The sequence below is a fragment of the Staurois parvus genome, unplaced genomic scaffold (genome assembly GCF_062004578.1).
Source record: "Staurois parvus isolate SC_StPar_1 unplaced genomic scaffold, SC_StPar_1.0 ptg000218l, whole genome shotgun sequence".
Taxonomy (NCBI): domain Eukaryota; kingdom Metazoa; phylum Chordata; class Amphibia; order Anura; family Ranidae; genus Staurois; species Staurois parvus.
In genome coordinates, this window is record NW_028318014.1 from 4,201,890 (window position 1) to 4,227,978 (window position 26,089).

Here is a 26,089-nt window from a genome sequence, read left to right on the forward strand (position 1 = left end):
AAACACCTATGAAAATGATACACATGGCAGCACACAGTGCTGTTCACACTGAAGTGTTAGCGTCACCTCACATCAAAATTGAGGTCTCATGTTGAGTCAGAAGGAGTTGAAGCTTTTCAACGCCTCCAATTCAAATCTGTGGTGACGCTCCTCAAACTCCTGGCAGGCGTTTGTGAGGCATTTGTGGGGCGTTAATACCATTAGATTCATTATAAGCATTTGTGGTGCAGTTTTAATGCTTGTAAAACGCCTCAAAATCGTGCATAGGTTGTTTGGGGAGCGTTTTTAATGCTTGTAGAATGCCTGTCTAATGCTATAGGGGCATTTGGGAGGAAGTCAAGTGTGAACAATCCCTAAAAGCAAAACGCTATGTGTGGCGGAAAACTAGCACTGCACATCACCCTGAACACACCATACCCACTGTGAAACATAGCGGTGGCAGCATCATGTTTTGGGGGTACCTTTCTTAAGCAAGGGTAGGGACGCTGGTCAGAGTTGATGGGAAGATAGAAGGAGCCAAATACAGGACAATCTTAGAATAAAACCTGTTAGAGTCTAGAAAAGACTTGCCACTGGGGCGGAGGTTCACCTTCCAGCAGGACAACAACCCTAAACATACAGCCAGAGCTACAATGGAATGCTTTAGATCAAAGTATATTCATGTTACATATACATAGTTAGTCTGGCTGAAAAAAGATAAAAGTCCATCCAGTTCAACCATTAAAAAAAAAAAAAAAAAAAAGTTACAGTATAATCCTATACCCACAGTTGATCCAGAGGAAGGCAAAAAAACCAGCAAAGCATGATCCAATTTGCTCCTGCAGGGGAAAAAAATCCTTCCTAATCCCTCGAGAGGCAATCGGATATTCCTTGAATCAACTTTACCTATAAATGTTAGTATCCAGTTATATTCTGTGTATCCAAGAAAGAATCCAGGCCTTTTTTAAAGTAATCCACTGAGCTGGCCAGAACCAACTCTTCAGGGAGTCTATTCCGCATGTTCACAGCTCTCACTGTGAAGAAACCTTTCCGTGTTTGGAGATTAAATTTCTTTTCCTCCAGACGTAAAGAGTGCCCCCTTGTCCTCTGTGATGACCTCAGAGTGAATAGCTCTACACCGAGTTCACTATATGAACCACTGATGTATTTATACATGTTGATCATATCCCCCCTTAATCTCCTCTTCTCAAGAGAGAATAAATTCAGTTCCTCTAATTTTCCCTCATAGCTGAGCTCCTCCATGCCTTGTATCAGTTTGGTTGCCCTTCTCTGTACTTTCTCCAGTTCCCCAATGTTCTTTTTGTGAATTGGTGCCCAAAACTGAACTGCATATTCCAGATGAGGTCTTACTAATGATTTGTACAGGGGTAATATGATGTCTCTCTCTCTGGAGTCTATACCTCTTTTAGTACAAGAGAGGATTTTCCTCACTTTAGAAACCACAGCTTGGCATTGCATGCCATTATTAAGCTTGTGATCTACCAGAATCCCCAAATCCTTCTCCACCATTGATTCCCCCAGTGTGTTAGAATGGCGCAGTCAAAGTCCAGACGTAAATCTAATTGAGACTCTGAAATCGAACTGTGGAAAAATGCCTGGCTGTGCAGAGCTTTAGAGAGCACCAAAACTCAGCGACTTCTAACGGGGTAGTGCTACGTAAGTGTTTAGGGACAAGGGGTTAAGACAGGTAATGCGGCTTTTATTTACCTTCATGCATTCTCTGCATTCTCTCTCCTACCCCACTCTGTCCCCAAACACTCACTTGGCTCCATGTCACCACTCTAGCGCTGTCTACAGTTCCTGCACTTCCTGCCTTCACGGGACAAAATGAGATAGTGGCAAAATCAAAATGCATCACATCCCATTTTGCAGGGCAGAATTTTCATGTAGTAGTATATTTTCCCGCTGATTGATTTGACATTTACAGTAGCTTTCATCTACAATAACATCTTCACTTCATATGGCCAGCAAGGACTGCCCAGGTGTGTGACAGTCTGAATTGAAAAACCAAACAGAATTTAAAACAACTAAAAGCCAATGGTGTGTTAAATGCACCTAAGGGAATCCATTATATCAGTCTTGAAGCAGATTACATTATTTTTTTTAAACCATAAAAGTAATTCTATTTATTCAGTAGAAGACAGACAAAAATATACCAAGTACAGTAATAGTAGCCAGTCAGGAATCTTTCTCTGTTTTCTCTGTTATATTATCGTTGCTTTGTGCAGTTCTCCTCTAAATATATTTATCTTGTTACTGCCTTTAGTGGAATTATTGGGATTGCAAAGCCTATACTGTAGCTACTGTATCACTAAATCTGACGTGCCATAACTTTCACCATACAATTCCAATTACAGGTGTACCTCAGTTTACAAATGCCTCGGTTAGCATCATTTTTGGTTTACGTATTAAAATCCATTTAAAATATTGGCTCGGTTTACAAATTTTTTTCACAATACGAACGGATTAATTGGTTTTCAATGAATTTTTTTTAATCATATCCCTGTACAGTACTATGCCTTTAAAGTGCACTTTATAAAGAGTTTTGAACAGATAAGACTTTTTTTTACTTTTTTCTGACCTCTGGAACAGATTACTTGGTTTTCCAATGCATTTACGAATTTTTTTTAATCATGTCCCTGTACAGTACTATGCCTTTAAAGTGCACTTTATAAAGAGTTTTGAACAGATAAAATACTTTTTTTTTCTTTTTTCTGACCTCCGGAATGGATTAATTGGTTTTCAATGCATTCCTATGGGAAACCGCATTTCGGTTTACAAATTTTTGCAATATGAAAAGTCCCGCAGAACGCATTAAATTCGTAAACCGAGGTACGCCTGTATTGCTTCATGATAGTATATTGCCCTGTGCATGGTGACAAGTTACCTTCATTATTACTTCATCTTTGCTTTCCAGTACACATTCAGTACACATTCAGTGATCATTACCTATTTACTGTATTGCTGTACATTTCAATACAAGACACTCCCTGAAATGTAGGTGAAAATATTCCAATGAATGACATGCTAAATATTTGTATGTACTTTATTTACATGAACATGCAGACATTTGTCTAACAAATGACATAACCACAATATATCAAAATACACCTATGCAATACAACTGTAAGATTATTGATCTACTATAGAAAAATAATAATAAATCAACATTTGCTGTATATAGCTAATAAAATAGAAGCAATCAGAATTTTCATACCTTTTTCCTCTCTGTACAAGACTTGGAATGTACTTTCTTGGCTTGTTTGCTAATGATAGTGTCTTGCCATTGGTTAGATGGTAGAATGGGTGAGATATGGGAGGAGAAGGCCCAAGGCAATGAAAGTTTCAAACGTCATCCAAGAAAAATTTCTAAGCAGCCCAAAGAAAAGCTTCTTACAATAAGCTACAGTAAAGTTTGGGATATAAAGGGGTATATGTGTCATAAAATGGGATTATTAAACTAAACCTCTCACAGACCTGAGCAATTCAAATTGGAATTTTCATAAATAAATGCATAGATGGAGATTTCCATCAGTGGAGACTGCAGCATGGACTGAATTGTTAGCTTATACAGGAAGTTAGGAGCGTTTTGGATTTCTGGCAGAATCAACAGCTATGGTTCTGTACCTACAGCCTTTTTAAAGCCCAATTGAACTTACAGTTTAAATCAGCTAAATCCTATACATTACATGTGCAAAGTGTTCCATCTTCCTTTAGAAAGCAGCCATAGCCTGAACAGATATGACTATTCCCTGCCAGCATATTTCAGAGAAGGACCCCTGATCTCTGTGTGGAGGCAGCCCTTTGTAGAAGTCTGACATGCCCCCTCCTGAATCAGAGCCTAACTCTCTTTAATCAGCTATGCTGACCGCAGATCTATAGGTCTGACTCTGTGGGGGCATATGAGACCTCTGTATAGAGACCACTGCTTCCACGTAAGCTGGAAGTCCACTTGTGCTTTAACCACTTGCCTACTGGGCACTCACATCCCCTTCCTGCCCAGGCCAATTTTTAGCTTTCAGCGCTGTCGCATTTTGAATGACAATTGCGCAGTCATGCAACACTGTACCCATTTGAAATTTTTTAATCATTTTTTTCACACAAAAAGAGCTTTCTTTTGTTGGTATTTAACTGCTGCTGGGTGTTTTATTTTTTGTGCTGTAAACAAAAAAAAGTTTTTCTTTGTTTCTATTATAAACTTTTGCAAACAGGTAATTTTTCTCCTTAACTGATGTGCGATGATGAGGCTGCACTGATAGGCAGCACTGATGGGCACTGATAGGTGGCACTGATGAGGTGGCATGGATAGGCAGCACTGTTGGGCACTGATAGGTGGTACTGATGAGCTGGCACTGATGATGCTGCACTGATATGCAACAATGATGGGTACTGATAGGCGGCACTGATGGGTGGCACTGACTGACAGCACTGACTGGCGGCACTGCTGGGCACTGACTGGCGACACTGCTGGGCACTGATGGGTGGCACTGCTGTCCAGCACTGATGGGGGGCACTGCTGGTAACTGGTGGGTGGCACTGCTGGGCACAGGTGGGTGGCACTACTAGGCACTGATGGACACAGGTGGGTGGCACTGCTGGGCACATGTGGGTGGCACTGAGGGGCACTTGTGGGTGGCACTGCTGGGCACAGATGGGTGGCACTGGCGGGTGGCACTTCTCGGCACTGATCATCAGTGCCCTGATGATCGGTGCTGATCCGTCCTCTGAGAATTGCCAGTTATCAGCAGTACTTTCACAGCTGATCACGTGGAAAAAGGCCGCTGTGATTGGCCTCCGGGGGCGCGCAGGAGGGCGTGTTCTAGGAGGACATCATATGACGCCCTCCCAGAACTGGACAACCACGCTGTAGCCGTCATTCAGCTATAGCGTGGTTGGCAAGTGGAAAAAACATGGCACATGTATGACAAAAATATACTGAATATGCTTTCATTGAAGTGGTTATAAAGGCCAAACATTTTTTACCTTGCATTTCTTGCATGAAGGTAAAAATGTTTAGGCACCAGTCTTCCCCACACCTCCCAAAACTTACTTGAGCCCTCATTCGATACAGCAATGTGCCCCTTTGCAGCTCTTCTCTCCTCTCACTTCCTGAGAAACAGGTGACATAAGAAGCTGTTTGAAATAGCCAACATGCTCTAAGAAGCTGCTAGAGACCACAGACATTTCCCGTAAACTATCAGATACTGCTGGCATATTTCAATAAACTATCGGAAACAATTGACCAGAGGCTGTCAGAGATATCCAGTACTCTCTGAGAGACTTTCAGAGACTAATTAATTGTTCCTACAGCTATCAGTGACTACTGACTGTCAGAGACTGAAACCATATTTGAGATTCTCAATAAGTATAATCAATGTTGACATTTTGACAGGTGTCAATGCTGGAATTCAGATTTGATTTACCAAAAGTGCTATTGGCACTGGATGGAAAATGTTGTTAAAAAATATTCACAAAATGGCAGCATCTTTTCCATCAAATTAAATAAATATAAGGTAATGATTAGTAATGATTATTCTCTACCATAATCCACATTTTTCCTATGGTATCCCTAGAACTATTCATATTCCTATTTTATGTGTTTTTTTAAGCCCTATGCAGCTTCAGAACATCTTTATGGTACTGGCCTAGGTCTGGCCTGCTCATTGTTTCTTTAGGTTTTTCTGGTTACTAGGAAAGCCTTGCTGCTGGCAACCATAGCACCCGCAGACTGATGTTAGAATAAACAACTCACCTTTGTTCAACTAATTAGCCAGGTTGTAAGCACCTTGGTATACTAAATGCATTTTGTAGAAACAATTTGTGAATTTGCTGGGCAAAACATTTCTTAAATATATTTTTGTATTTTTTTCGCTGTGCTTTTGGATTTGAATGCGCATAGAATTATTGATATTGGTTTGTACTCCACAATTGCTTTCAGTCTAATGTCCTTACCATAGTTCTACAAGCATGCAAAGTTTAGATGCAATTTATATCTCCAGTATGTTTTGGATATAGACTGTAAATGCCAGTTTGTTTTACTGATTAAATATTTATTTGTTTTATAGTGATGTGCTTTTTCCTGCAAATTATATTTTATGAATAAATAATGTAGAGATGGATGATGAAATCCTAAACAACTAACAATGTTTGTGTCTGACTGATAAATTTTCCCTGTTCCCATTAGCAATCGGAACCTTTATTTTATGGCTGTACTGCAAACAGGACCAGTTCTTCCTCTGTGTTGGTCAATGTTCAATTCCATTTAGTAATGAGGCTCCAAAGTGAACTTTCTTTAAAAAATTTGACTGGAATGTATTTAGTTGTGCAACTTCAATCCATTAGCTTGCTCACAATAACGACTGATACAATGTATGCTTACCATTTCTTCTATCATCAGATCTATTCCACTGAGAGCCTTTAGTGCTTTGAAAAGGATGTAGAAGTCATTTGTGTGTCCTAATTGTCTCTGGATGTGAAATATGAATTGACAGTATAAAGCTACCTATGGAGCAGATAAATGATGCTCTTGCAAGTGGAATTTACTGCATCATGTGCCTTTGCTCACTACTCCGCTACTAAATTTCAGTTTGTGCTATTAAATTTTATAATCTACAGGCTTTTTTCAGCAGGAGAAAAGGAAAAATAGAAAACAAGGAAATAAGAAATTAGCTCTGTCTGCTGGCCAGAGATGAAAAGTATCCAAATGCAATATTATATATTTACCTTATTAAAAAAATAAAACACATTTTTTAGTATTTTATTTTTTAATTCTGATCATAATGCATAAAGAAAATATATACTATATCGCTATTTTTCAAATAACAAAACAGAAATCTCTGTTGCCTTCAGCAGCTTGAGGCATAGCTAATTTCTCAATATTTAAATACTGTACATCAGCAGAGGTCAGTATGATACACATTGTCAGGGAAGGAAAAAATGTGCCCAGGCGCATAATTATACGCAGAAAGTGAATTCCTGTTAGCCAGTGTCAGGAAAGGCAAACTGCACCCATGCACATAATTATGTGCAGACAGTGAATTCCTGTTAGCTGAACCTGTGCTCACACCCACCACTAGATTGGTGCCTTGTGGGTTTTTTAAACATCTTTGCTGCACTGGGAGCTTGCCTTACGGTTTACAGCGTTCTGCTACTTGCTACATGTTCCTGATCTCCTGTCGCCATCCTTATCTGTCTGCCCATGCTTGAACTCTGCCTGAACTGACCCCTGGCTTGCTCTTTGACTACAACTCTGCCTGATCCTTCTGTCTGTTTGCTTACCGTTGCCAATTCCAGCTTGAACCTGACTACTCTTCTGCCCGCTGCTCTGTTCCTGACGTGCCTGCTAGTGTCTGACCCAACTTGCCTTTCCCTGCTCTATGTCCAGCCTGTGGTGGCCATCCTTACTTCTGCAACCTGTCAAGCACCTGCTGTTCGTAACCTGCCAGCCTGCCAAGTGCCTGCTGCCTGTGGCCTGCCAAGTGCCTCCTGCCTGTGACCTGCCAGCCTGCCAAGTGCCTGCTGACTGTCTACCAGCCCGCTGTGCCTGCTGCCCTGTGTCACAATTCAGCCTGCATCCAGGTGCACACAGACTTCTCATCTACAGCAACCATCAGTTCAAGAACAACAGTCAACTGGATTGAATAAAACATCCCTTTTCTGGAAGATATTGAGGGCAGAGGATCGGCATGACAGGTAACAGGCCCCAGGCCAGGAATATATAAGTGGACAGGCCTCAAGCCAGGAGAAGTGTGATACAATATGGTAGAGCCTTTCCAAGATTACAGGTTCATACAAAAACAGGACGGCTAATAGCAAGTATGCTGGTAGGAGACTAGACCTTCCTGACAGCCCTGTTTGACTAGCTCTGAGTTGAGCTAAGAATCCTCAGAACCCCAGTGGAAGCGTGGCTGCAGAGGAGGCTTGTGTTCAGAGGAGGGATCCTGGTTCCATGCGGTCTGGCAGATCCATTCAAAGGGGATTTCCTACAGATTCTTATCCAGCATATTACTCATTAATTATGCGCATCTGGTGAGTGCACATTTCTTACAGTCTTCCGCACGGATTAAATCACACAGATTTTTTGGATGTCACAAGTGCATTAGGACTTTATGGAGCACTATATGCTGACCTGATCGTGTCAAGCCTTCACTAATTTATGAACACTCTTTTTTTGTTATAAAGACTGTACACAATATCATGTTTATTTTTGGCGCCTAACATAGCGCTTTATTCACTTATGATATACCACTATTTAATTTGTTTTATTTTGATGAATTGATTTGCATTATTTTTGATTATACATTCTTTTTATATATTTAATTTATTATCACTGCACTATTTTTCTAAATTACTTGTAAGGCTTTAACGTTTCCGTTTGTCGGTGCATTTGCAGCTTGAGCGATTTTTTTGTCCTGAGCGCTCGCTGATTTTTGTTTGATTCATTATTATTATTCCAACTAATCACACCAATACTTTAATAGCAAAAGTTAATGTCAGAAGTCAGTCCTATGTATTTTTTGATATGTGCACTAGGAAAAATAGGGAGGAATAAGTGGTTATGCTGCATAGAGGCACCATCTAGGACTCACTCTATCCAGGTAGTGTATTAGTGCTATAAGGATTAATAAGGCTGGACTTCAGTCAGCACAGATATACTCCAAATGGCAAACTACCTCTTTACCTTAAAACAATCTATTTGCAGTTTTCCTTTTCCTGAAACCTATTCCGTGTACTGTATCCTCATATATGTCCAGCTGTGGCTTTTAGGTCACTGATTGCCAGTAGTGATGACCAGTCACTGTTTTGCTCTTGCCTTGAGCAGGACTATTTAGTATTGGAATTTTTTCAAGGCAACATTGATGTCTTTGTATGTCAGAACTGCCAGAGGATCGCCCCAGTACAAAGTACACTCGTATTATGTGATTAAAAACATCTCTAGAAGCTTAGTAAAATGTGATGAATGCATTTGATTATTATTATAATACAGGATTTATATAGCGCCGACAGTTTGCGCAGCACTTTACAATATAAGGGAGACAGTACAATTACAATACATTTCAGTACAGAAGGAATGTGAGGGCCCTGCTCGTGGAGCTTACAATCTAAAGGAAGGGGGAGGTGATACAAAAGGTGATAGCTGCGGGGGATGATCCGGTGGAGGTGATTCAAGTACAGTTCTTAGGTGGAGGTGGGGTAGGCTTGCCTGAAGTAGTGAGTTTTCAAAGATCGTCTAAAGGCAGACAGGGTCGGGGCTGACCGGACATGCTGTGGTAGGGAGTTCCAGAGGATAGGAGAGGCTCTGAATAAGTCCTGGAGGTGAGCGTGGGAGTAGATGATGAGGGAACTAGAGAGGAAGATATCTTGGGAGGAGCGGAGTGAGTGATTTGGGCAGTATCTGTGGATGAGGTTGGCGATGTAGCTAGGGGCAGTGTTGTGGATGGCTTTGTAAGCTGTGGTTAGTATTTTGAATTTTATACGTTGGGTTAGTGGAAGGGATTGGCAGAGAAGGGCAGCAGTCGCTGATTGGTTGGTAAGGTGTATGAGTCTAGCAGCAGCATTTATAATAGACTGAAGGGGGGATAGCCTGTGTAACGGTAGACCAGTGAGGAGGGAGTTGCAGTAATCAAGGTGGGATATAACCAAGGCGTGGATAAGTTGTTTTATAGTGTCATTGGTCAGAAATGGGTGGATTTTGGAGATGTTCCGGAAGGTTGAGATGGCAGGATTTAGCCAGTGAGTGGATGTGGGGCCCAAAGGAGTGGTCAGAGTCTAGGATTACGCATAGCACCCTGGCATGAGGGGAAGGACCAATGGTTGTGCTGTTGATCTTAATGGTAAAGTTGTGAGTGGGGGATTGGGGAGGAGGAAATATTACAAGCTCAGTTTTTGAAAGATTGAGTTTGAGGTAGTGAAGTGACATCCATGCTGATATGTCACTTAGCAGATTTGTGATACTTGAGGAGATTGAGGGGGTGAGCTTTTGAGTGGAGAGATAGATCTGGGTGTCATCAGCATAGTGGTGGTATTGGAAGCCATGGGAGGTTATCAGTTGTCCAGGGAGGAGGTATAGAGAGAGAAAAGGAGGGGCCCAAGGACAGAACCTTGGGGTACCCCAACAGAAAGAGGAAGAGGAGCGGAGGAGGAGGAGTTGTATGTGACACTGAAAATGTGCTGAGAAAGGTAAGAGGAGAACTAGGAGAGAGCAGAGTCATGGAGGCCGATGGAGTGGAGTTTACTGAGGAGGAGCGGGTGGTTGACTGTATCAAAGGCAGCAGAGAAGTCAAGGAGTATGAGTATGGAGTAATGGCCATTGGTTTTAGTAGTTAGTAGGTCATTATTGAGTTTTAGTAGGGCAGTTTCTGTGGAATGTTGTGGGTGGAAGCCAGACTGTCGGGGATCAAGAAGGTTGTTGTCGGTGAGGTAGCAGTTCATACGGTTGTGAACAAGGCGCTCGAGAAGCTTGGAGGCAAATGGGAGCAGGGATTTGGGTGTTAAGTTATTCAAACAGGTGGGGTCCAGCGAGGGTTTTTTGAGAATGGGGGTAACCAGTGCATGTTTGAGATGGGAGGGAAAGGTGCCCATGGAGAGTGAGAGGTTGAAGATGTGGGTTAGAGAGTTTAGGATAGAGCAGGAAGGAGGCTGCAACTGTCGTGAGGGGACAGGATCCACTGGACAGGTGGTGAAGTGGGCCTTGGAAAGGAGTTCGGTAACTTCTTTGGTGGTAACAGGGTCGAAGGAGGAGAGTGTTGAGTTTGGTGTTGGGCCTGGTATGTTGGTTAGAGGAGGAAGCTTGACACTGGAGATCTCTTCACGAATTGTGTCAATCTTCTTCTTGAAATGACTGGCAATCTCCTGTGCAGTAAGTTGGTGGGTGGAGGCAGTGGGGGGTGGAGTAAGGAGTTAAGGGTAGAGAAGAGTTGTCGAGGATTGGATGAGAGTGTCTTGATGAGAGTGTTGTAGTAGGTTTGCTTAGCAGCGTGGAGGCTGGAGTTGTATTTGAGAAGAGCGGATTTGTAGACGGTAAAGTCTTTCAGGGATTTAGTTTTACGCCATGCTTGCTCAAGAGTGCGGCTGCGTCTCTTAAGACTTCTGGTGTCGTCTGTTTGCCAGGGTTGTGACAAGCGAGGCCTGGTTCTGCATGTAGAAAGAGGAGCAAGAGCGTCCAGGGAGGATGATAAATAGTTGTTGTAGGCAGATGTGGCCAGCTCTGGGTAGGACAGGGGTGCAATTTCATCATAGAGGCGCTCAGTAGCGGAGTGAAGAAGGTCAGGGCTGAGGTGGTGGAGGTTTCTACAGGTAATGGTTTGCTGGTTGGAGGCATGGGAGGTAGGAGGCAGGGAGAGTGTGAAGCTGATAAAGTTGTGATCAGAGAGAGGAAAAGGGGTGTTAGAGAGGTTACAGGGAGTGCATAGGTGGGTGAATACAAGGTCAAGGATGTTGCCATTGGAGTGGGTGGTGGATTGTGACCATTGTGTTAGGTTAAAAGAGGAAGTTAGGTTGAGTAGTTGAGAGGTGGCAGGGGTGTGAACATTGACTGGGATGTTAAAGTCACCGAGGATGATGGCAGGCACCTCAGAGGAGAGAAGGTACGGTAGCTATGCTGAAAAGTCATTAGGAAAGCGTGAAACTGGGCCCGGGGGCCGGTAGATGACTGCGATCCTCAGACAAACAGGAGAAAAGAGACGAATACAGTGCACTTCAAATGAGCAGAAGGACAGAGATGGAAGGGCAGGAAGAACCTGGAACGTGCTTTGTGGGGAAAGAAGAAGTCCAACTCCCCTTTTCGTCCACTGGGTCTAGGCAAGTGAGTCCAGAGGAGGCTGCCATGGGAGTGTGCAGCTGAGGAGACAGAGTCAGAATCCTGGAGCCAGGTTTCAGTAATAGCAAGTAGGTTGAGGGAGTGGGAGAGGAAGAAGTCATTGATTGTATAGAGTTTCTTAGGGGCTGAGCGGCATTCCAGAGGGCACATAGGAGGGAGTGTGTCAGGGAGCGAGGAGCCAGACACACAAGGAGGTGCAATTAAAGGTAGGTTTATTAGACAAAAACAAGACAAAGTCTATGCAAGTCCAACAGCAACAGCGGATGACTTGGTAGGACAGTAGCCAGGAAGGATGGTCGCCAGAGCCAGGGTCAGAAGCCAGGAAGGATGATCGCCAGAGCCGGGGTCAGAAGCCAGGAAGGATGGTCGCCAGAGCCGGGGTCAGAAGCCAGGAAGGATGATCGCCAGAGCTGGGGTCAGAAGCCAGGACGGATGGTCACCAGAGCCGGGGTCAGAAGCCAGGAAGGATGATCGCCAGAGCCGGGGTCAGAAGCCAGGAAGGAGTCTTGCCAAAGCCGAGTCGGTATCCAGGAGAGCAATGAGAAACTAAACAGGAGCTTGCTGCTGTGCAACAGACAGGACACAAATGCAATGGACAGCTACAAACAGCAGACTTATATGTGATAAGCCGCCACCTCCTGGGGGAGGAGCTGCAGAGGGCTGAAAGCATAAAGGTTCCCATAATGCTTTGCAGACACATAAGATGGATGCCAGCACATGGATCAGCACAAGCCCTGAGGAAAGGTAGGACCTTGACAGAGGGGTTGGTGCGTGGAAGGAGGGGAATTGAGATTAGAGAGTGAGGGTTTCGGCTGCAGCCAGAGAGGGGAGGCTGCTGCTTCTGTGGGTTGGAGTTTGATGGTGGAGGGCCAGGGTTTGGAGCAATGTCTCCAGAAGTTAGTAGTAATAGGAGGGTGAGGGAGGTGAGGTGGGAGCGAGACTTATACGAGGTCAGGCAGTCGTTCAATTAAGAGTTAATAAATGACACATGGGGGATGTGTTTTGCCCTTAACAAATTGCAAGCAGGATGGACACAAGATAAGGCAAGGTGTTTGATCTCAGCTAAGGCACTATGAGGCTAAGGTCACTTCATACAGGCAAGTATACACAGTAGTTACAAAAAAAAAAAAAAACATAAACAAATCTAACAAAGCAGATAATTTCAGGCATGCAAAGTAGCTTAGCGATTGAGAGAGCAGTGGAAGCAGTGGTTACCAAGGGCAACACGGAGGCAGATGTCAGTTGCAGGCAGAGCAGGAAGTTTCAGAGGGCAATGGAAGCAGTGGTTACCTGGAGAGCAGAGGAGAAATGATGAGAAGATGTTCAGATGTTCCCTTAAACATTAAAAAATTACCTTTCCATTCCACAAAAGTAAGAGAATAATTTTTTTTAGCTGCCCATGGTGTGAGGGAGGGTTGATCCTAGAATTTAGCTTTTATAAATCTTCATTTTGTAAAATCATTACTGTAGTAGCTGAATGTTTACTATGTTGAATAAATGTCTGTAAAATGGCTCCATTATTATCTGTGATGAAGTTTGTTTCTTATTTTGTACCCAGGGCAGAACTATCAACACGTATTGTGTACTTTCAGTGAGCACTCATTTTGAGTTAACTTTCAAGTAATATTGTTGGAGTACAGTGTTCATGTATTTTGTGCAACAACTATATCACTATTCAGTAGAGATATATTCTTCAAGCAGTAGACACCATTGCTTATAAGTTTGTAGCTGCATCCTATGGTAAACTCTGTCTTTTCTCTGAATAATGTTTCCTGTTTCCTTGTTGCAGTGAAACAGAAAAGCACATGTGGACTGTGCACTGTCTGTTCTTTAGGGCTATATATATATATTTCTAGCAAATTTTTTATATGTCTTTAACGTTTTAATAAATTTAAATGATTAGACACTCAGCACAATTCATGCTTTTCAACTGTTGAAATGAGATATCAGCCAGAGGGAGTACATTGTTTTCAATTAATGGATTAATAAATTAAGCAAGCCATAGATTAAGCAATTTTCTTTTCTGCAACCATGGGTTTTACCTGTATATCTGCAGTCTTCACTTCTCTACATCCAATCAAAGTGCTACATTTATAAAGCTTGTCTGAGTTCAGAAATCAGGGGGCAGAGAACTGAAATTACACACTGCAGAGCTTAGTGAGAAGAGCTCTGAGAGCTGATTGGTAGGAAGGGACGCCTCCACCCTTCCAAAGGTAGGGGACAGAGCTGAGGCTGTCAATCTGCTGGAGATTCCTCCGTCACCATTTTCTCTTAATGTCAAGAAAACTTGTCAGAACTAATTCATGCTAATAGAAGAGGAACAAGGCAGCAGGCAGAAATTACGCTTAGTGCTTTTAACTGAGACATGCACACACTATAGAGAGATATACTTTGTTCATATTTCATGTCAAAAGTTTACAACATCTTTAAATGTTCTAAATTGACTGGCACCTAATTTCTTCCACCGTACCAAGAGTCATGAATTCTGTCCTATGTTTGAAATGCTAGCCCACCAAACTGCCTGGAGGTCCCTTACTGCCTCCCAGGGATATGTGAATGCTACAGAAAATATGATTGAAGTTCCCAGATTGAAGAAGAGTGTATTACAGGAGCTGGATCTAGGGTTCTTCTAATTCTGGTATGCAGAGTAGGGTTTCTCGTTGAAGGTGTGCAATGGCCTTGGTCAGGCTGCTCTTGGACATGTAACAGATCATTAGGGTGTCTTGGATGATGTCTGGGGAAAACAAGGGAATAAGAGCGCCACCTGAAAGGTTGAAATCTTCAGTATGGGTGCTAAAAACATACCTCCTTTATTGGGGCTTAAATTACAAGGGACAATTGTTTCTATGTGCAGTAATAGACCACCAGAAGTGTCTGTACAAAGTAGAGGAAAAATACTTGTGTGAATGACTCTGAGTAAGAGTATCCACAAATAGAAAGCAAAGAAAGTGCTTTTAGTGCTTGTGAGCTACTATGGTGAATTTCAATTGTGCTAAATGCATCAATCAATTATATCAAATGAATACACGTTGGTCTTCTGACTCATAGGCTGTTTGTGTGTCACTCTGATGATTTGTACTGAAGGGGACATAAGGAAGAATTAGACCCCTGGAGGTGAGAAGGAGGAATCCATGCATACCATGCATACCCAATACTGGGATCAGTTTATTGGAGAGACCCCAGGTGAAAAAACAATAATATTACAACGATACAATCTGGGAAGGATTTCTGGCGCAGGAGTATTTCATCTGTCCATACAGAACAAAAAGCTATTTTAGCCTAAATATCAATTAGGCTAAAAATAAGGTGAGCTCATAGAAAGATCATAACTTATCCATTCATCGAAGCAGGCCTTTTTTTGCACCAAAAACATAAAGAGGACTCTTTATATATATATTTATGGACTCATTTTATGTGAATTTCCTATAATATTTATTTTCACTTTTGATGATTATTTATTAATTTTAACCAGTATATGACCTTAATTTGATTTATCACGCACATAAGGATATATTAATATTTTTTAGTAACATTCATATGTATTAATTTAATTTAAATATTCAAAAATATATGGGTAATATGTAAATATTAATCACGGGAGCGTGGCACAAATGGAAAGACTTTAGCAGCTAGCTTGTAAATGTGAGGCTCAAAAAGATACCCTATTTACAGCCATAATTCTGATACACTTCATTATAGCACATGAGGGTCCTCAGCTTTCTACCCAGCCAGGAGTATATAGCCTTCTAAAAACATTTGCAAGCCATTCACTTGATGAGGGGCCTTCTCAATGGTCACCATTGAACAGATGACCCCCAATTCAAGCTACAACATGAATTTCTCCAAACACCAAATCACTTGAAGTTGCTTAGAAGTTTGCAGATCACACAAATCTTTTTTAGGTAGAATATAGATACTTCGTAGCAAGACCTCTGTCACATGCTCTATTATATTTCTGATAATTCATCACAATTGGTTTGCTGTGATCTCAGTCCAGCCTGCTGCACAAAAGAGTTCTAGAATATGTCCTTGATTTCACTGTGTTGGAGTCTCTACTATGTTAGCTTTTCAGTGTATAGACTTGGAACCTTCACCATGATGCACATGAACATAACATACATTAATGGCAATATGTACTTGCTACCCAAGATGACAGGCTAAGCTGATGTTAGTGGATGTTAGCATTTTTCTTTTGTTAATACTTCTCAAACTGCTTTGCACCCTTAACTGAAGCATGGTGGTCCTCAAACTTCTTGACTAAGTAGAAGACAACAGGTAAATGTCAACAAAAAGCTAGAGCTTTACACAAATTGAGTTTGCCAGTGTAAGCACACTAGCAATTGCCTCCTTATTGTGTCTTATTTGGCACTTACATAACCTCTGCTGGTGCACCATAAATAGCATGTGAACCCAATATCATCCAATAAGAGGGCAAGAATTTTTCCTTTGCTGCCTCTTATCACCAGAGTGTAAGCAAAATCTGACTCACATCCTAGCACTCATATAACTAAGAAAATATTTTTGTTTTTCTCTTACATGCTGATGTAGAGATTAAATTTGTGAAGCCAATGAGGCAATCTGTTGCATCTCTGAATCATTGCTTTCCTCGGCAGCCATAAAATGCTAGGTTGAGCCAAGGATTTAAAAGACAACTATAATAAATTATTTTAAAAGAAATGCTTGTTTTATCTAAGCTGGTATATATGTCTATTGTCCTTTTACGTTGTACCATCTGCTTTTTAAAAAAATGTTTTTTGTTTCTTGTTTAGACCACTCCACAGACAGCAATCTCCTTATGGGGACTGTACCATGTCCAACTTGGTAATTCGCATGGCCCTCTTCCAAGGTATTACCCAGGATCACAGCAGGTGAAAAAATAGCAAAATAACAACAGACTTACATCTCAACTTGCTCTTTTAAGGTGGAAATTCACAGTCTCCTCTCTCATCCCCTCAGCAGAAAATGGAATTAGTTTAATAAGTATCAGAAGCAGACTTTCTGCTGTCACACTGTCACAGCCTCAGAAATAGAACTAGCAACCCATAAGAGTGAATGGAAAGAAAGTTGACCTAGATAAGGCAAAGGTGCCTGGGGCCAGAGCAGTGCACCGACAGAGCGTTTGCATCTGAAATCTTATGTCAGTTCATTTTTTCTAATGGGGGGCCAGGATGACACAAACATGAGAATCACTTTAAGGTACCCCTATTCCAGTTAATGCTATCCTTGATTCAACTTTGAGTGATCGAGTCTGTGCACTCATTAAGTAAATACTTAACCTTTCTCTCTCTCTGAATATAATCCACCAGCTAGCTGTAGTGTAATGCAGTATTCATATTTTTATGTCCAGTTGCTATTTGCATTTCTGGTTTTTGTGGGTTGATATGAACAGTTTGAGATATAATAAGATGTAGCATCCTGCACTAGGCTAAATTTAGTTTGCAGCTCTGTTGTACTTAGTGGGGTGCTGATCCGTTGTTTTGCTCTGGTCAGGTTTCCCTAGTTTGGTGGTTGATTGCTCCTACCTGTTTCTGAAAAGCTTCCAGGGAATAGAGTAGATGTATCAATCATTGAAGTAATTAATATTTATCTACTCTTAGCCAATCCTTGGGAGGGACACCCAGAAGGTGGGTGAGGGAACAGATAAATATTTACTCAGCGTGTTCTTGTCCTGGAGCTGCTGCCCCTGGAGTTGCTGTTTGGGCCTCATGATGTGCTGGGCTAAGGGCCTTGAAGAAACAATGTTTGCTAAAGGGCATAACCTGGGGACACTGGTCTGGAGAAGAATCCTTTTTCTCCCTCGCTGAAGAGTTCCACATCAAAGCTGGATTGAGCTACAGCTGTCCCAGAACATTGTTAGAAAATAACTTGATTTGAGATCCCAGGTGTGCATGTGCTTGTGAGTTCTAGATTAACTGGCCATTCCTCTTACCCTCAGAAAAAGGCTGCTACTAAAGGTTCCCTGCTATGAGACTGTCCTCCTGTTGTTGCTAGTATTGGAGTATCATGTAACCTTATCCCTGTTCTGTTCCAGTTTTCTGCAATAAATCTACAAGAAACAACCTTTAAACTGAGCCTGTATTGTTGGTGTGCTTGGAACAGTTACTGTGGCAGGCGACCTCTGTATTATATAAAGGGAGAACTGGATTATTCTCATTGACCCCTTCGGAGGAGAGCACTGCCAATAAAAATGGTGAGTTGGACTATTTTTAATGTGGCGTGGGCTATACATAGATTAACATGACATAATCTAATATTATTTGTTTCTGTTCTATTGAACAAATACCTGAAAGAGTAGAAGATTGCAGCCTGGAGTGATTCAGTCAACCTTGGAACATTCACATGCTTTCATATCCTAAACTAACTGGAAAGACTTGATGGCCTGCTCTACTTTTAACATAATCATGTTTTCCATTATAGGGATTGTCTTACCTTAACATTGCTGGAATGTAAGTAGAAAGCTACCCAAACTACATAAAATTCAGATAACTTAGATACTTTGAAAGACCAGTTCTTCTGGCTCATGCTGAGATTCACAAGTGACTATTCTGGGCTTGCATGAAGCAGACCTTGCACCTCCCAAGATATTTTACCAGTGCTGTAATTTTCTGCCGAATACACATACCAACCAAGTGAACCAAGTTTTCCTTTTCCTACTTGCTTCTCTCCTAGTGTAGGTTCCATACTATACCACCATCTTTTTTTTTAAATCATTGTCTCTTCTGGAGCTGGGCTCCTGTTGATGCAGCCCCAGATCTTGCTCATGTGAAGATAGAGATCTGCAACCATGCCACAGTACTCCTGGCTGCTACAGCATATAAATATGACAAGCCAATGGTCTACTGTAGGTGGAAGCGATCCAGCTGCTGTGCAGCCCTCAGTACATTTGTTCCACTCTCTTATGATGAACCTTTCACTGATCTCCCCTACCTAGTAAGTACTCAAAAAACATCACTTCCCAGTTCAGCTGTCACTCTGCCCGGTGGTTGTTGCTGGAGAAGAAGGTAATGAAGCACGATCTGCATTCCATTAGCTACAATGGAGGGCAGGTGAAACTTCAAAGGTCTAATAGACCCCTAATGTCTCAATAAAGATAATCTGTCACAAGATAAACAAAACTGTATAAGATAGGGGACTTTTGGTCTTCTATGTGATATAAGTAAAGTTTTTGTGAAAAAATCTAAAAAATAAAGTTACATCTAAGCACTTAAAACTCCTTCTAGAAAATAATTAGTGCCCGCTTTGTTAACGCCTTGTCCCCACATACATGAGAAAAAAAAAATGAATTTAATCCATTTTGGAATAAGGCTGTAAAATAACAAAATGTGGCAAAAGTTAAGCGCTGTGAATACTTTCTGGATACGCTGTACTTGGCCACTGAATCACTTTCACCCTGTTCTTCAGAAATGCAACAGTGGCCTTAGATGTGTGTTTTGGATCATGGTCATGCTGGAAAAGTGCACGACGACTAAGGGCAAGAGTGATGGTAGCATCTTCTCTTTCAATATAGAGCAGTACATCTGTGAATTCATGATACCATCAATGAAATGCAGCTCCCTGACACCAGCAGCACTCATGCAGCTCCACAGAAGGACACTGCCTCCACCATGTTTCACAGTAGGGACCATGCACTTTATTAGCAAAACCACTCTGCCACTTAGCAAAGGTTCTGATTTTCTTATTTAACATAGCCCCCCATAAAAAAGGGCTACACTAGTTTGGAATTATTCATTTTCGGCTGTCCAACCTTTTACTGTACTTGCCTGAAAATCAGTGCTCATCCTTAAGGTGACTTTGTCAGCACTGGCTACATGTGAAACAAGGCAAGCCTTAATATTTAAAATAGTCCAGCTGCTGGGCAGTTCTATACTGCTCTATCATCTGCGGGCCGTAAGAACCAGTGAGAGAATCTCTACAATTGGTATGTCACTGAAAATCTATGAATTCACTACGGAATAAAGCTGAAAAATATATTTAATAAACAGTATTCCTATGCAATGTATTATAGAATGCTTTGGGTGTGTATGGGAGGGATACCTGAGAAGAATATTAGCATTGTCAGATAAGTGTGTGACTCATGGCAAATATTTCCCTGGACTCTCATTATTTGCTTTTTGCAGGTATAGACCTTGAATCGAAGAACCAAGCAGGAAGGCTGCAACAACATAGCTAGCACATAAGCATTCTCCCAGCAACGTATATAAGATCAGCACACGACCACAAGAGTCACATTAACTGACCAAGCTGATTAAAGCATTAGTTACCATGGGTAGGCAGTAGCGTGCTTTATACAGTGAGTGCAGTTAATCCTCCAAACTCTGCAAGTTTGTTTTCTGTGTGCAGTGCTTCTATTTATATAGGCCAGGCTATTCTATGTCCAAGAACTGTTGTACTTTTATATATTTGCATGTGTATTGCATACCATATAATTCAAAATAGACATCTTCGTCAAGTCCACTGAAAATGTTCTCACCGCGGAAAATTCCAAAACTAGAGGCATCATTTCAAAATACTTTGAGTGTGAGCATTTGTGAATAAGGCCCTCCCACCCTATGATATACAGTATGTATATACGATTTATATGAATCTGTATAAATGTTTAATTAGTGATTTCTGATTAGCTTGGTGCTGTAAAAGTAAATCGTTATAATAGCAGTCATTTTGACTTAAATAATGTTCCCAAGCAATTTTGTGCTGAACCGATTGTACAGCATGCCGGCAAAAATTTGCAAATTGTGTTATGATTGTTCCTTGATTTAGAAATCTTGTTTTGTTTGTTTTTACAAACAAAATACCCTAAGGGCTCATCCACACCAGCGGGTTGTGGAGTGCGACGTGCACAGGCACTCCAATGAGTTACTACGAATGAGCTTAAAGTGTTATTAATCCCCAAACTAAAAATGCAATACACTGCAGCTCACCAGTCATTAGATGTCATAGTTGCATTCATTTTCTTTTTTTGGCTTTTTCACTCTGTGTGCACCTAGTGATCCTGCCAGTAACGCACCTCCTGTATTAGAGTGCCCCAGTGGATGAAGGAGGAACACAGACACCTTTGGACAGCAGCATTGTCTGTCTGGGAGGACTGTTAGATGTAGTAGCAGATTTAGATACATTAAACAAACTTCAGCTAGCACTTTATAAGCAGTTATGGCAAGCTGCTTTTTTTAAATTTGTCTTTTGAAATACAGGTTTTACATAAAATTATCAATGTAAGCCCCCCTGTCAGTGTCAAATGGTTTGATTCAACCCTCCTAGCTGCTACATCTGCATTCCAGCTTGTTCTTTTGAAAAACAACAGACTTACTGGCAGGATCATCAGGTGAAATAAAAGAGAGACTAAAAAAACCTAACGTAGCCTTTACATCCAAGAATTGGCAAACTGCAATATAATAAATATTTGCTTTTAGGTTTATTACCACTTGAAGCATTAGGACAAATTTCCTTGTCTATGCTGTGGGATTGCATTGGGAGACACTGATCAATGCACCCTAACAAGGCTTGGTGTGACAAGCCCTAACTGATAATTTCTGTCAAATGCTGGCTTATATAATAGCACAGAGCAAGAGTAATGACTAAGTGAAAGAGGTGTAACCTGTTATACGAATCAAATTGAAAGATAAACTCCAGGCAAACAGCTACATACACTGCTGAAATACATGTATCGGAGTTGTTTTACTTGCCAAATAATTTGTATTTCTGTACCTCCAGTCCTACACCGCACAGTTGGTGATTTTCTCTATGAATGTTCTCTACTTGCAACTAAGCTGGTCATAGATGGATCGAAAGAAATTTTGATCCATCAATGACCATTCCCCCTCCAGAGAAGTCGATCTAACGATTGGCTGCTCTTGAATAGAACTGTTGTAAAATTTTCACTCGATCAGTGCATACAGTCAATCAGGCACATTGTTGTGTATTGCGACAGCCAGCTGGATGAACAAAAAAAAAAAAAGATCCATCTATGGCTAGTCTAAGCAATATAGTTCGGAACTTCCCCATCCCCAACTTGTGATTGGGCAATATGCACCATATGCTCCCTCTCCTAATCAGAGTAATGCTGAGCAGAGGATTACAGGAGTGTTATATTAGGGCAAATTCAGATACATACCCTTGTTACAGTTTTAAAATAGATTTGACTATTTTAATGGCTATATAGCTGCATTATACAGTGTTCTCATTTGTAAGTGGAATCTTAATTAATTACTAAATTAGCTGCAGGCATCTACAATGGAAGATATTTCCCCAAAACATTCAGACAATGTATTTTTTTTCACGTACTGGAAAACACACTGTATTTGCCTACAGGCTAAGAACATCATCTTACTGTTACTATTGGGAGTCCTGTCTTTAAAGCTGCAATTTTTTTCTCATTTTTGTTTAGGGGATTGGAAAGCCACGATATACTCATCTAATCCTTCCATCCTCCCAGTGCAAGACTGGTCCCTGTGGCTCCTGCCCCTGGTCTAGCGGTTTTGTGTGGTGGACTGTTATTGGCATCATCACGCTCATAGACCGGCTCTGGACATGAAGACATCAGGAACACACACTATATTTACCTAAAGGCTAGGAACATCATTTTACTGTTACTATTGGGAGTCCTGTGTTTAAAGCTGAAATCTGGGCAATTTTTTTCTCATTTTTGTCTAGGGGATTGGAAAGCCACGATATACTCATCTAATCCTTCCATCCACCCAGTGCAAGACTGGTCCCTGTAGCTTCTGCCCCTGGTCTACCGGTTTTGTGTGGTGGACTGTTATTGGCATCATCACGCTCATAGACCGGCTCTGGACATGAAGACATCAGGAACACACACTATATTTACCTAAAGGCTATATTTACCTAAAGGCTAGGAACATCATTTTACTGTTACTATTGGGAGTCCTGTGTTTAAAGCTGAACTCTGGGCATTTTTTTTTCTCGTTTTTGTCTAGAAGATTGGAGAGCCGAGATATACTCATCTAATCCTTCCATCCTCCCAGTGCAAGACTGGTCCCTGTCGCTCCTGCCCCTGGTCTCATAGACCGGCTCTGGACATGAAGACATCAGGAACAGTCCACTGCTGGACGTGAGGGAGCCCCATTTTCCAGAGGATCGAAGAATCTGAAAAGTATAGGCTCTGTGTCCAACCTAGACAAAACAAGTAGTTAACCCATGCAGTGCAGGCACAGCTCCACTTTATGGGAAAAACAAAAATTTGCCCAGATTTGGGCTTTGAAGTATTACATTCCAAAACTAGTTCTTAAAGTGGTTCTTCAGCCCCCTGCCCCCCCCCCAAAAAAAGTCAGTAACTACAAATACTGTAGCTGCTGACTTTTAATTAAAGGACACTTACCTATCCAGGGATTCAGCGCCGTCCGCACCTGGGCCGGTTCTCCGCTAATTTTTGTGTCGCCATCACTGCCATGCTGTGTGTAAAGCCAGCTGTGACTCTTGTGGCTTCATAGCCGGCTTACCACTGTGCATGCGCGAGCCACGCTGCGCTGTGCGAATTGTCCCACAGCCTTTTAGAACCTATGACATGTCCCAGAAGGCTGCGGGGAGAGGGGTGGCTGTGCTTCCACTTGGATCACCTAGGTAAGCTGGATGGAAGTGGGAGAGGGTACCTGTTGAAACCAGATACTCACTCCCCAAAAAAAAAAAATATCCAAAAGTTGAAGATATGATATAGACATGAAGCATATAATAGCAAAATATAATTATTTAAACTATGGTAAGCACTGGAGAATTTAGATGCCTGAGATAGTTTCAATCATGACTGCGCAACTGAGCACACTTTAGTGTCTATAGCTACCTTTAGTCATGCCAAATGAAGATGTACTATATTTTAGTAAACAAACTTCCTATTTCCTTTAGATCCTGTATCTGGAATTCACAATTTGCAATGCATAGTTAAACAAAGCACACTTTAGATACATTTTCTTATTTTAAAAAATTAGTTATCTTGAAGCTGGTTACAGCATTATTACATTTAATGGGTGATATATAAAGGATTAAATATATGGCTTGCTCACCTTGAAGTCAGACTTAGCCGTCTCTCTGGGCTCTCTGGTCAAACTCTGTGCCTGGAATGCCTTGTATACTTATCCTAACACAGAAATATATTACTCATTTATTATGCTGCTGAGTCCTCCTGAAAGCTGCTTAAAGGAAGAGTTTTATTTTTAGCCAATGAAACCAGCTGTTTGCTTTGCTCCTTGGCAGAATAAAGAAATGTATTTCAACAGATCATGGTTTCAATGCTGGAGAGAGTAAAGCTGAAAGCATTTAGGGATCGCTGTTCCTCTCTGATGTTTTTTTCATATGTAACATGGCACAACACCAGAAACTGATTTTATTCTTAATTTCATATAATGTATATTATAATATATAGGAGCCTTATTTAACCTTAACCACCTACCCTCCTGAGGATTTACCCCCCTTAATGACCAGGCCTCTTTTTGCTACTTGGCGCTGCACTAATTCAACAGATAATTGCGCGGTCATGCAATGCTGCACCCAAACGAAATTTACGCCCTTTTTTTCCACACAAATAGAGCTTTCTTTCGGTGGTATTTGATCACCTGTGCACTTTTTATTTTTCACGCTATAAACAAAAAAAGACCAAAAATTTTAAAGAAAAACAATATTTTTTAATTTCAGCTATAAAAAAATATATAGTAAACTCAAAGTTAGTTATAAATTTAGGCCAAAATGTATTCTGCTACATGTCTTTGGTAAAAAAATCCCAATAAGTGTATATTGATTGCTTTGTGTGAAAGTTATAGCGTCTACAAACTATGGTATAGATACTGCAATTTACGCCATTTTTTTGCTATACAGCACTGCGCTAGTTTAATGGACAATTTTGCGGTAATACGGTACATAAATGAAGTTTATGTCCTCTTTTTCACACAAATAGAGCTTTCTTTCAGTGGTATTTGATCGCCTGTGCGTTTTTTATTTTTTGCGCTATAAAAAAAAAAAGGCTGACAATTTTGAGAAAAAAAACAATATTTTGGACTTTTTGCTATAAAACATGTCCAGTAAAAAAAAATTTAAAAATCAAACTTCGTCATAAATTTCCATCAAAATGCATTCTGCGACATGTCTTTGCTAAAAAAAAAACCAATACGTGTAAATTGATTGGTTTACGTGAAAGTTATAGCGTTTACAAATAGGGGGAAAGATACTGGGGTTTTTAATTTTTTTTTATACTAATAATGGCGGCGATCAGCGACTTATGGCAGCGATCAGTGACTTATGGCGGCAATCAGCGACTTATGGCGGGACTGTGGGACTGCAGCGGGCATTCTGACACTGGGGGGGGAACTGACTTGGGGTCACTGACATCCCCAGTGACACCAATACAGTGATCAGTGCAAAAAAAAAAGCACTGACACTGTACTAATGGCACTGGGGAGGAAGGGGTTAACTTTCTTATTTACTGAAAGGGTTAACTGTGTGAGGGGAGTGTTTTACTAGGGGGCGGGGGGGTGTACTGCACGGGGGACACGCTGATCGGGAGAGATAAACTCTTCTCTCCGGCTCAGCATGTCAGAAGCTGACAGGGAACTGAAAGAAAGCAGAGCTACTGCAGCCCTGCTCTCTGTCAGTGATTGCTGCTAATCGGCGGGACACAGCCGGTAACGACCTGCTGTGACCCGGCGACTTACATCTGCGGCCGTGATCGGCGGGACAGGTAGGGCGGTGGCGCGCCTCGCGCGCACCCCCTACCTGTTTTGCAAACACACGTTTTAAAATGTGGTTTTGCCCAGCCATGCCGCCCTGCCAACGTATTTCTACAGTGGCTGGGCGGCATGTGGTTAAAGGTTGATTTATCGTCTATGCAGTTGTAAACAGGTCCACTTCACACTGACTTATACAACTTTATCAACACTATCACAAAGGGTAAGGCCATTGTCCATGGGTATGCACTGACTGATGGTGCTCCACTAGTCCATGTGTAAATAGGGGGTTAGTACCCCATTAAGAGAAATCCTATGCCTGAGTGTGTCAAATAGGTTGGGCTGCGTTTTTCTCTTACAAATCAGGAGTTTAGTGGGTTGAAGCCAGAAGGTTGATGGGAAGTTGTAGCATGCAGAGAGCCATCATGTAGGTTGCAGACTATGTAGGAAGTGTGCACTTTGAGGTAGGCCCAGAGCAAGCAAAGGAGGACAGCCAATTTCAGGGATCCTACAGAGGAGGGAATGCTTAAGAGCTGGTTGGCATCCTCTTGTTAGATTTGAATTTGTAATGAACAGTGTCGAAAGAAGAAAGAGGTATTGTATATCT

At 41.5% G+C, this 26,089-nt stretch overlaps 1 protein-coding gene and 1 long non-coding RNA gene across 2 annotated transcripts in view; one reads left to right on the top strand and one right to left on the bottom strand.

The window, feature by feature from the left end:
* The window catches only part of CAST (calpastatin), a 227,658-nt gene extending 224,423 nt beyond the window's left edge, over positions 1-3,235 (bottom strand). Inside the window, exon 1 of the mRNA XM_089679129.1 lies at positions 3,218-3,235. The gene's annotated coding sequence lies outside the window, so the exon portion shown is untranslated. The remainder of the gene's footprint in view (positions 1-3,217) is intronic.
* A 3,774-nt stretch (positions 3,236-7,009) lies between these two features.
* Positions 7,010-24,734, top strand: LOC149460875 (uncharacterized). The gene is made up of 4 exons (XR_016312999.1): positions 7,010-8,028; positions 16,588-16,686; positions 17,850-18,008; positions 22,200-24,734. It is a non-coding gene; the product is annotated as an uncharacterized LOC149460875 (long non-coding RNA).
* Positions 24,735-26,089: the final 1,355 nt, after the last annotated feature.